This window comes from Astyanax mexicanus, chromosome 8 (assembly GCF_023375975.1).
Source record: "Astyanax mexicanus isolate ESR-SI-001 chromosome 8, AstMex3_surface, whole genome shotgun sequence".
NCBI lineage: Eukaryota > Metazoa > Chordata > Actinopteri > Characiformes > Acestrorhamphidae > Astyanax > Astyanax mexicanus.
Window position 1 is genome coordinate 31,895,587 of NC_064415.1, and position 12,792 is coordinate 31,908,378.

The 12,792-nt window shown below is 34.6% G+C and overlaps 1 protein-coding gene and 1 long non-coding RNA gene across 2 annotated transcripts in view; one reads left to right on the top strand and one right to left on the bottom strand.

The window, feature by feature from the left end:
• Positions 1-12,792, top strand: part of LOC111196841 (uncharacterized) — a 60,406-nt gene that overhangs the window by 14,577 nt on the left and 33,037 nt on the right. The window lies entirely within an intron of this gene.
• LOC111196838 (uncharacterized) lies at positions 5,297-6,151 on the bottom strand. Its single transcript, XR_007440480.1, has 3 exons — positions 6,057-6,151; positions 5,932-5,966; positions 5,297-5,392 (listed from the first exon to the last, which is right to left on the bottom strand). It is a non-coding gene; the product is annotated as an uncharacterized LOC111196838 (long non-coding RNA).

Below are 12,792 nucleotides of genomic sequence, written 5' to 3' on the forward strand. Positions count from 1 at the left end.
ACAAGAAATATTCATTTAATAAATGTATGTATTAAAGCTGAGATTTTGTGCTCGTGGGCTCCCCCTACAGTTGTAGAGTGTAATAAATGTTCCAGGCGGATTAGTTTCTCTTTCTCGTTTTCTGGCTTTCACAGACATATTCGGTCTCTTTCCAGCTTCTGCCAGAGTGTCTGTATGTTAGTTTGTAAAGAATGAACCAGTAGTCCTTGTAGAACTGTTAGAACTAAAGGTCGGAAAGCAGGTCGCAGTTCTCGCAAGCGTTGGTCGCGGCCGCCTTGGAAAACTTACAGAGTCTGGTTTGAGCTCAGAGGACCCCAGCACAGACACGAGAGCACCGCTATTCTTCCTATTACACCTCAATGCAGCGCTGCAGTGAGTTTCAAGTTTTACTTCTTTAAAAAAATAAAAAATCAAGGAAATCCTACCTAGTGGGGCTTTAATGCACTGTATATTGAAAACAATCTATATAAAAGTCTGATCCTCTGAATATGTGAGTTTACTGTTTAGTACAGATAAAAGCATCTAATGCTATCTGGAGTAATGCAACATCTGCAGTGTTGAATAAGAACACACTGTAGAATAAATAAATAAATTAAATATATAAATAAATAAATAAAATTGTTCTCCTCAATTAGCAAGCAAAGTTTTTTTGTTCCTTTCTCATAGAAGTTAACTAAATCCCCAGCTTTTTGCTGACTCCACCCTCAGCTCAAATTTGAAAGAGGCTAGAAAATTGGAGGGGTAGTTTTGGAGGGGCACTGGGTGATGGATGGGTTTAGAGGCAGGGCAGGAGGGGGTGCTGATTGGCTGAGCTGCAGCAGCAGTGTGCCTCTGACAGCGCTGAGGTGCAGATGGTTGGGCATCATCAGGGGGGTGGTATTATTGATTTACTAATCTGCATATTGTGATTTGTCTGCGTACCAAAGTACACAGAAACATCACCCATGCCTATATCACAATTGTACCTGAGAGGGCGCTGCAGAGGTGAAAGTGACCACAATAGAAGCGATGAAAAATAGAAATGTTTATAAAATTTAAGCAGGAATGGTATGTTTTTTTGTATTACTTCAAAAGAACATTTCAGCTATTAATGAAAACAATATTTGGTTTAAGATTTAGTGGCTCTTAAAGTTCTAGAAATCATGTGAAAGAAAGTTGTATGGATTGTAAAGCCTCATATTAAAGCATTTGAATTTTGTAAAATTTGTTGAAAGAAAACCTTACTAAAGCAAAAATATACACTTTTAAAAAGCTAGTTTTATCTGAAGCACTAACCCAGCACCCCTGAATTATGTAATTAAAGTCAGGTAAGTATACATTTGCACACACTGTCCCATGATTCACTTATGATGTGTCATTAGGGACTTAACATGTTAAAATTGTATCTTTTAAAAGATACTTGACACATACATATCTTAAGAAGATATTTAAAAAAATCAAGAAAATGTCCTTAGACCCCAGAGAGTTAAATATCACTATCACATGGTGGAAAGTATATTTTGTTTGTTTGGGAGTAGAATTAAGACACAATAAGCACACACACTTTGGGATTTATGAACCCTTACAAACCTCCAACTTTCATCTGATGAGCCAAAGTGAGAGAACCTGAGCCTTCAAGCCCTTTAAAACCTTGAGCATAATAAGAACAGAGCACCTGCAACTTTGGACCAACTTTGAAAACCTCAAAAGAGTAAGCATCCTTCTTTGGTACTCCTCTAAAACCCTGAGAGCATTGACTTTGAACTTATTTGCCAGACTCAAAAACCAAGAGACATAGGAAAGCAGGTTCTTTTAGTACTGAACCCATCTCCAGGCCTCTAGAACTGAGAGGCATGGAAAATAGGACTTTGACTTTTAACCCATGTGTAGCTCTCAGAAACTGAGAGACATGGGGAGGGTGAGCCTCCAACTTTGAGCCTATGAGCAGGACTCTGGAACTAAGGAGCATGGAGGGAAGGAATTCATCTTGAAGCCCATGTACAGGCCTTTGAAGAGGCATGGGGAGGTGAAATTCAAGTTTGAACTCATGTGCAGGCTTCTGGAATTGAGGGGCATGGAGAGGAAACTAAATCATTAAACAAATAGTTTATTTAGGCTAACTTTGTTTTTTTTGTTTTTTTATAATTTTATTTCAATTTTTTTCCATTTTCTCCCCCAATTTAGCACAGCCAATTACCCAAGCCACTCGGGGGGGACTCCCCCCATCACTAGTGATGCCCCAACACACCAGGAGGGTGAAGACTAACACATGCTTCCTCAGATACATGTGAAGTCAGCCACCGCTTCTTTTTGAGCAGCCGGCGCGCTCGGAGGACAGCGCAGCGGCTCGGTTCCGATACATCAGCTCACAGACACCCTGTGCTGCAGACATCACCCTAGGAGTGATGTGGGGAAAGAGCGCCATCTACCCACCCACCAAAGCTGCATGAGCAGGGGTTCGAACCTGACACCTCCTGCTCATAGTAGCAGCGCTTTTGACCGCTGGCGCCCCCCAAGTTAGGCCAACTTTTAATAAGAAACTTAATAATGTTACTTGAGGCCTCTTGGTTGAGAGACATAGGGTTTGAGCCTGCATGTAAGCCTCTGGGTGAGATCTCTCAGGGTGAGGGGAGAGAAACCCTAACTATGAACCTATGTGCAGCCCTGAGAGTCACAAGAAGAAGAAGTAGCTGTGTAAAAAGGTGCTCTTTAAAAAATATAGCATTAGGTAAACAAAAAAACAAACAATGCAACCGTGTGCAATATACTTTCTGAGTCGTGTCAACTGTAGAATTACATTGATCCAAAAAAGTATTTTAAGTATGGTGAACTAGTTTTTCAGTTACAGTAGAAAGCACTTTTAAATAGCATGAACTTCATAACTGTCACCATCACAAAAAATATTATTTACATAAATCAAACTCACATAAAAAACACAACACTACATCTTTCATTAATGTTTGTTAGCAACTGAGGATCCAAGACAACTACTTGTCTGTCTTAAAAATATTGCAGTAATGCAGATATGACCAGCTGGACCCAGACAACATACAGCCTTTGTACACTCAGCAACACAAAACCCTGTAGACTAGATAACATATGTCAATCCCAGGAAAAGCAGCCTGTGGAGAATGACTACATGCTGATCATGAGTGAGAGGTGGGAGGACACGCCCAATATGTAAATAGTGCGACCAACATCAGGTGAAAACCCTGCAGAATTGCTTAGTAGACCCCGTTTAACTAAAGACTAAATCTGAGCATGTGCAGTAGTGCAGAGTAGTTGGCTTGGCCTCAACTAGAGTTCAACTACAGTTTGTAACATCTTGCAACACAAATGATTAACTTAGGACAACATTTAACAAGAAACTTAATAATGTTGGTTGAGGAAACTAGTTTGATATAGTTTATGGTGCATTTCAGTATTTCTTGTTCAGGTGACTCAAAAATAATTTTAAGGTGAAAAATTTGAAGTTTTGTTTTTAGTGTAGCCTCTCATTACCAAAATTGATTTATTATCTTGTTGATTTGCTCATATTTTATATTTTCTCAACCTTCTCTTTCGCCCCTATAATGTCAGTTTTGCTGAAGTTGTCTTAATAAAGTCAAACAATGTCAATATTGAACAGTATGATAAAATTTATTTTATACTTAAATAAATACCATAAAAATATATATATTTAAAAAAATATATATATTTTCATTTATTTTTTATTGTAGTTGTAGTGACAAAAAACATGAAAGTGTTCACTTTCCTGACTAACCCAGACTAAATATATTCCATTAAACACTAAAATACAAAAGCCATTTTCTTGCAACTTAATTATCTGTATTGGACAACTTAATTTTCTTATCCATCTAAATTCTCCCGCCCACTTGGACACTTTGGAGATCACTCTGGAGAAGTAGAGAGGATCCACCAGACACCAGTTTTTAGTATGTGAGGGATGAGCTGCATGACCAAAGATTAAATAAAGTTAATCATACTGTTAAATATTGACATTGTTTGACTTTATTAAGACAACTTCAGCAAAACTGACATCATAGGGGCAATTGAGAAGATTTTTTCTCAGTAAGTTAAACAAGAAATATTGAATTGCACCATAAACTATAGCAAACGATTTGCTCATAGCTTATGTTTAGAGAGCTAGGTCATGTGCATCTGTGTGAAGAAGTAATATTTAAAGAGCGTCAGTGTGTTTTTATTGTGTGCTGTTGAAGTGTTATTATTGTGCAATAATAGAATGCCTCTAAGCCAGTCACATTGCAGGGTCAGAACTAACTGTGGTATAATTACAAATAAATGTTGTTATGAAATTAAGTCAATAATGAAAAAAGAGGTTTAATTGCTTTTGTAAAATAATAAATGAATTTGTAATAAAATGCTTAATATAAATACGGTATATGTACAGTATACAGCAAATTACGGTTAATTTCAGAAGTATTAAAAGAAGTAAAAAAAATTTATACTGTAGCAAATACACAAAATATTCTGGCACATATGGTAGGAATAATGCTCCCAGCATTAATGCTCTCATACAATTTCAATTTCTGTTAAAAAAAAAAAAAAATATATATATATATATATTTTTTTTTTTTCAGAAATTGAAATTGTGTGAGAGCATATTTTTTTTGCAATAATCAAATGCATATGTAATCACATGTAAGATATTCTTGTCAGAAAGTATATATATATAATTAATTTTTTTATGTACTGTTAAACACTCTTCAAATCCCAATCAAAATGGTCCCAAGAAAAGCCTTTTTTGTTTCCTTTTTTTTCTGAAGAGTCTGTTTCATCTGATTTGTTGGATTTTAATTACAAAGTTACTTCAGTTAAGGTAAAACAAGCTAAATAATCACCCCAACAATCAATTAAACACACCCAAACCACAACAACTGAATAATACAGGCAGTCGTCACCTGCAAAAAATTCTCAACAAAGTATTAAAATGAAATGATTTTATTAATGGTAAAGATTATTTGTCCAATTACATTTTAGTAATTACATTTGACACTACATTGTGGACACTAATTACATAACAAAATTTAATTATTGCAAGTTTAAAACTATTTAAAATACAAAAAAGTAAAAAAGAAAGAACTAGAAGCGAATTTTATGACTTTCTTACAATTGTTTAAGAGTTTTGTTTGAGACCTCGCTAAGAAACATCACCCCGTCCAAAAAACTTATTTTACACCATAGCAAGCCAGTAGCATTTTTAGAAATACACCTTGTTTAGTTTTATCAGAAAACATTACATTAGCGATAAAAGGATCAAGAGAAAAGCTTTTTTTTACATTCAGTTTTGTTGGTAATATATGATCTGGGTTTGAACTTCAGTGTCTTTAACAATCTGCCGTTCACTTCTGCAATGTCCTGCTATGTAGGTCAACTCGCCTGGATGCTCAACCTGCAGAAAAAAAAAATAAAAATAAAAAACTGGTAATAAATAAGTAAAAGCTTAACTGGGAATAACTTGAATTTGGCAGAAAAAATAACATACATTTCTAAAGTAAAAAAAATACTGTTTTTATACAATTCCTGACTTTTTGCACTTTCAATTTTTTTTTTTTTATTTACTTTTAAACACAGACCAAAACCCAATTAAACCGGTCCCAAAAACTTTTTTTTTTGTTTCCTTTATGTTGTTGATTATGATCCGATTTTTGCATATTAATAACACGAAACGTTATATAATAGATTTCATCAAAAGTAAATAAATGTAAAATGTTAAAACAAAAAAAAGAACATAAATAAAGTACTTTATACATGTTGAACCCCCCAACATGTGGTAAAAAAGGCGCTCTCAATAAAAGTGAAATATATATATATATATATATATATATATATATATATATATATATATATATATATATATATATATAATAATAATTAGGCTGACAAAAAGCCTGGACAGAAAAAAACATTTCAAATATTTTAAAAAATCACCTGGATTACTTTACCCTTGTGACCGTCAGTGGCATCTACAACAAATAATTAATTAATCACTTAAAAATGACTGTACAAAATGTACAAAATGATAAAAAATGAGGAAACATGGAGGTAAAACCTACCTTGCCTGATCAATGCATTTTTACCAAGACATAAAATTGCAACCATGCACAGGGTGCTCAATGCTGCTATAGCAGTAATGACTGGGACCAAAACACTGTCTATTGAAAAAAAGCAAATTATCATTTATAGAATTATATGAATGAAAAAAAAAATAATAATAATTGAGCACAAAACTCCAATACGTATATTTTTTGCACATATATTATTATGTATCTCCAAATATGAATTGCTAGATTTTGATAGATTAAAAAAAAAAAAAACATTTTAAAACATTATTACTTTAACCATATTTGGTACTTCATAATATAATAATGTTACCTAAAATAATGAACATTTTCGATCTTACCTCCGGTTTGGTTTCTTAAGTCTAGTTTGGTTCCGTTCCCAAAGATGATCTCTCCACATGCAGCTACAGCACAGTAGTAAGTTCCAGCATCAGAGAGGCTGAGGTTGTTCTTGGGGAGTTTGTAGATACAGCTCTGTGTAGGAGAAACAGTCTCAGAGCTTTTCTTACACTGATCACTCCTGTTTCCATGAGTGAAGATGATTCCTGGATCAGATTCTCCTGATCCGTGTCTGAACCAGTACACACTGTGATCTCCTGCAGAGTTATCTGTGAGTATTGAACACTGCAGAGTTGTATCTCCTCCCAGTTGGACTGGATCTGATACGGGAGGCTGGAGAACAGTGTAGAGACTTGAAGGTGGATCTAGAGAAATAAATAAAAAATAAATGTTCCAGTTATTTAGCGAGAGGAGGATGAAGATTAGATGATAGGAGACAGATCTGAGGTGTAAAAAAGAGTTAGGTATTAATTAGTGTAATAAGTACCTACCTTTGAGGACTAAAAGTGTGCAGTCTGATAACTCAATATCTGAATAATACGCAGCTGCACAGAAGTACGTAGCTGAATCAGATGCTTCTACATTTGAGATGTTCAGAGTAAAAGTGTCCTTTCCTTTGAATGCACTAAAGCGTCCGCTCTCATTAAAATTGTTGTGAAATTGTGAATCAGAACTAAATCTAAAACACGAAGTGATGAGAACAGGCTTCTCTCCTAGAGTCTGTTTAAACCATGAAACTACTGGTGACTCAGAGTATAAAAACGAACAATTCAGACTGACATTTCTACCATTCTGAATAAATTTAAATCCACCTCGGCAGGCAATTCCAGTTTTGGATGTTCCTCCTGGAAACACAAAATTGTAATGTTATTGTTTTATAAATATATTTTTTTAAAAATACAAAATGTAAGTACATACATCAATACAGAAAAGGAAAAGTAACTTATCATTAGTAAGGACTTTTTGTTAAAATGTAAAAAAAATACTAATATTATTTAATTTAAAAAATACATATAAACATTACCTAATGCTGATAAGACCAAAACAATGACATAGAATTGAATCATTGCCAAAGACTTCAAGTAAAATTCAGTATATTCTGAAAAAAAAGAAAAAATAATGTCAGTCAATTATGTCATAAAAAATATATATATATATATTTTTTTTTTATATATATATACATTGAACTTACATTTTCTGAAAGAAAAAAAGCTTCCAGGAGTCTTCCTAGATGTAGCTTGATGTAACATGCCCTACTTTGTATGTGAAGTTTTTGCAAGCACAAATTTATAATTCTGTGCTGACAGCTGATTGGCTCTCAAAACGGCACAACAGGAAGCTGAAACGGGTCTTAACCACACAGACCCCTGGTGTAAATATAGGACTTAACATGCATTTAACTTACTATTACTGGGTTTGGCCAAAACAAATGACTTCAAACTGACAAACTGCAATTAAAGAAATAATAACTGATGCTGTTTAACATTTTAATTAGTAAATAAAAACAATATATACAGCAGTGACATTAACAGCAGTAGTAGTCATTAACTAAAAACAAATGCCTGGTTATACAATTTTCACTTTAATTACACTCAGTTTACCATTTATTAACACATAGTCCTTATCCACACACTGAGTCTCCATGCTAGCATGTAGCTATTAGCCCGCTAAAAAAGCTTCTTCAGATTAGATGGCTAGCTAGGTTAGCTTTATCATCCCCAGTCCTTATCCACACACTGAGTCTCCATGCTAACATTTATTGTGCTAAAATTGCCTCTCCCGACTAGATATATAGCTAGCTAGGTTATCTATATCCTTATTCACACATTTAGGGGGTTTCACATCCGCACTATTTGGTCCAGTTAAAATGGATTCTGGTTCGTTTGTACACTTCGGTGAGAAAACAATACTCATGTCTAGTTCCAACAAACTCAAATATACTCCTTTTATTTAAACAAAGCTGCTGATAAGGTGCAGTTTAATCTGATACATTAGCCAGATAACGCTAATTAGTAACCATAGCTAAGAGCAAACGCTGTATCTACTGCTTCATGCTGTTTACAGCTAGCCAGGTTAGCTATATCATCCTCAGTCTATATCCACACACAGAGTCTCCAAGCTAGCATTCAGCTATTTAGCCTGCTAAAAAATAACTTCACATGAGATAGTTAGTGTTAACTAGGTTAGCTAGCTGATATCATCTCTAGGTCTTATTCACGTACAGAGTCTCCATGCTAGCTTTTAGCCTGCTGAAAAATTATTCATCAGACTAGATAGTTAGTGTTATCTAGGTTTGGTAACTTATATCATCTCCATGCTAGCATTTTAGCATCTAGCGTGCTAAAAATACTCTTCAGACTAAACAGTTAGTGTTAGCTAGGTTAGCTAGCTTATATCATCCCCAGTTCTTATCAGCACACAGAGTCTCCATGCTAGCATTTAGCCTGCTAAAAAATGACTCTTCAGACTAGATAGTTACCCTGAACTGGGAAAGAAACTAAAATTCAGAGAGCAGGAGCTTGAGGAAGCGGACCGCCTTGTATGTGATTGGTCCAAAGTAAAGCTAGAAGCCAATCGGGTTAGAATGTCGCTTCACCACGTCATAATTCATTTGTATAAAGTTGAGAAAAATTCAGCTCTGTGTCGCTTGTCACTCTGTCGCTTCGTCGCTTGTTGCCTCTCGCGTGTCGCGACGACAAATCGGGCCCTGCCATAGGAAATGAATGGTCGCCTTTGTCGCTTTGTCACACACAGAGTCTCAATGATAGCATTTAGCTATTTAGCCTGCTAAAAAAATACACTTCAGACTAGATAGTTAGTGTTATCTAGGTTAGCTAGCTTATAACACCCCCAGTTCTTATTCACATACTGAGTCTCCATGCTAGCATTTAGCTATTTAGCTGGCAAAAAATGACTCTTCATACTAGATAGTTGGTGTTATCTAGGTTAGCTAGCTTATATCATCCTCAGTTTTTATTTTAGGAGGTTTAGGAGAAAATAAGTATTTAACGTAACTTACTTGCCAATCACACGGCTGTAAAATGGCGCACATTTAGCTACATGTCTAGATTTGAATCAAAGCTTCATTGACTTTGAATTCATAAACTGATTCAAAATAAGTTGGGTCAACTCATTCACCAGTGTTGCTCTGAACTTTGAGCTCAGATTATAATACAGCTCAGATTATAATACATAAAAACACAAAAATATGTACAAACAACATTAAAGTCATTTTTTTATCTGCATTTAAACTTTTAAGGGTTTTTTAATATAAAAATTCACACACAGGACAGATTGCAAACTTGTTTGAGGCAGGGAATCATTACTGCTGTTTTGTTTCCACACACAAGAACTTCATCTGATCTGTTTCTTGATCAACTATACCAGTTTGCAATCTGGAGAAAAATATCTACAAGTTTTAAACATTTTTTTCACAGGAACAATAACTTGCAGCGCTCATCAACAAAACACAGGAATTTAGTGATTTCCAGCATTTTCAGGAGGGTTGTAAAACCACTGACCACATGTTGACCATAAATTGTGGAATCTCAGGGTTTATCTAAACCAGCGATTTTCATCTGGTGGGTTGAGACTAGGGGTGTGACGAGACACTAATCTCACGAGACGAGACACGATATTGGGTTCATGAGAACGAGACGAGATTTAAAAATAAAATTTTAAAGAAAATGTCAAAAATGAAAAATGGAGTTTTATTTGACAAAATCATATAACACACAATTAACAGACTGGTTTCTCTCACACATTGATTTTTATAAGAAATAGAAATAAAAATAAGATAAAAAAAATAAAAATAAGACTTTTCTACGTCTTATATAGAGCAAACAATAAACTACAACCAGTCATATTAAGACTAGGGTTTGTGTTTTTTTCTCTTGTAATTTAACTATGCATAACCATAACCAGTCATATTAAGACTATGCTTGAAGTGCAAACAGAGACAGAACATTTTTTTAATACAGTACAGAGCTAAGGGATTAGTACAACTGCCTATGAAACAGTCACGTGTTTGATTTACTTACGGTATTTATATATGGTTTGTGTCTTGTTGGTCACTCTGTTACCGTTTATTGTTTCCACTGGAGCCAAAATGCAGCCAGACATACAACTTAAAAGTAGCAGAAGCATCTTCTATATCAGGAGTAAGTTATTTAATTAGAATTCAGTATGGTCCAGTTCTCGTTTTTCCGCCCGTTTTCGAGATCTCCTTATAAAGGCGTTTTTTCACGCCCGCGACCCTGACAACACGGGTTCAATCCCGCGTGAGGAGCGGTGTGTTCTCAGTAGGTTTGGGTCCGCACTGGACAGCGTTTGGATCCGGACCGCGGTCCGCCCATTACTGACCTCTACTCTATGCAAATACCTGAATTTTCCTCTTCTGCTGAGAGCTGCTCTCTCCTCAGCTACCCGCTGTATCGCTACTGGGTTGCCAGATCCCTCTTAAAAAATCCACACTAAACTGTTTTTTTTTTTTTCTTCCCGCGAGACGAGAAATATTGTCACGTTTAATCTCGCGAGATATCGTGCCACGAGATCTCGTCACACCCCTAGTTGAGACCCAAAAGTGGGTCGTGGATTCGTTCTGGACTGGTTGCGGACAGGTTGTAAAAAATATATATATTTTTTTTAAATAATAGTGCTCATCTGATTTTAGATTTGTCTTTTATATTGGGAAAAAAGAGACAGAGAGAGTTTCTTACTAATGTACTCTGAATGGAGAGATACTATGCGGAGAAATTAAATATGTAATTTTGTGGTCTTATTTATTTTGTGCAGTTTTAATATTTAATTTTACTATAGTTCTTAAAAAATGCTCTTAAATTCACATTGCGTGCACATATTTATATATATTTTATATATATTTATATAATGTGGATCCTGGGTTGAGACCAGTTGAGGACTACTGTTCCAAACAGGAAAGGCCTTCGTGCATTTTTTATAATATTAAAAATGTAATATTCTTGATTTTTTTTTTTTTGCATTTTTTGGATTTGAGTTTTGCTTTTTTGTTTTTTTGCATGAAAAATGAAACATTTTGCAAGAAGAATTTTTACTGAAGGTTGCTTGAAGCACTGTAAGTTAAGGTGTGCCTCCACAGTTTTGAAGAACCTCTAAAATATGGAGCTAAATTAGTGCCAAAACTACGCAGATAAAGAAAATATATTCTGCAAATATTATAAGAAAATGTATTCTGTAAGTATTATGCTACTTGCAAACAAACACAACACGTTTTACAAACACAAAACCGGATGGTTGTAAATATATATATAACCTTCAAATAAATACACCGCTGTTTTCTAATACATTGCTTTTAACAAACAAATATAGCATGTTTTACAATTGCAAAACACAAAAACTGATGGTTGTAAATGTATATGTAACCTTCAAATAAATACACAGCTGTTTTGTAATACAGTGCTCTTAACAAATAAATATAACACGTTTTACAAATGCAAAATGCGACTATCTAACACACACGGTGTGTTTTACAAACACAAAACCTGATGGTTGTCAATATATATGTAACCCTCTATGGGATTTTCAAATGGGGTGTGTGTGTTCGTGAATCATGACACGGTAATGTTTGAAAATCATGTACAACCATCAGGTTTTGTGTTTGTAAAACACACCGTGTTTGTTAGATAGTCGTGTTTTTTATTTGTTTGTTTGCAAGTAGTATAATATTTACAGAATACATTTTCTTTATTTGTGTAGTTTTGGCACAAATTTAGCTCCATACTAAAAGTTATTCAAGGAACGCATATTTTTATCAGTGAACGGAGGAAAAGTTTGTGCATTTTGTGCAAAAAAAATTATATACTTATTCTAATACTCTGCTGAGGGCAAGAGTTGCTGGGTGAGCAGCACCACCACAAGGCATTATTAGTACCACAATAATCACAAAAGACTGATGAGAAAAGCCAGAAGCTTCACTTGACTTACATTCTGGATTCACTGTCAGCAACATCATAGAAAAAATTCTGAACAATTCTGTAAATTTCCTCAGAGTGCATATTATCGCTGGTTTTTTTTTTGTTTTTTTAGTTTACTACATAATTTAAACACAAAATATCTCCTTTACACTGTGTCAAAATGTCTTGATTAATGGACCAATGCAAAATTCTCCAAAATAACCTGAAATATATGCTTTTTAAAGTGAATTTCTTTGAAAGTTAAGAAGATATTATCTCCTCCTGGAAAAGTTTCAATTTTAAAGATTTATTGGAGATACTTGTTTTTCATTGGACAGCAACAATATGCAAAATGCAATTTTAAGCCATTGGCTCAGTTCTCTGTGTAGTGATATTGTAAATATATTTCCTGCCAACTGCCATTAAAATATTTAGTATATACATTATATATGATTCTCATA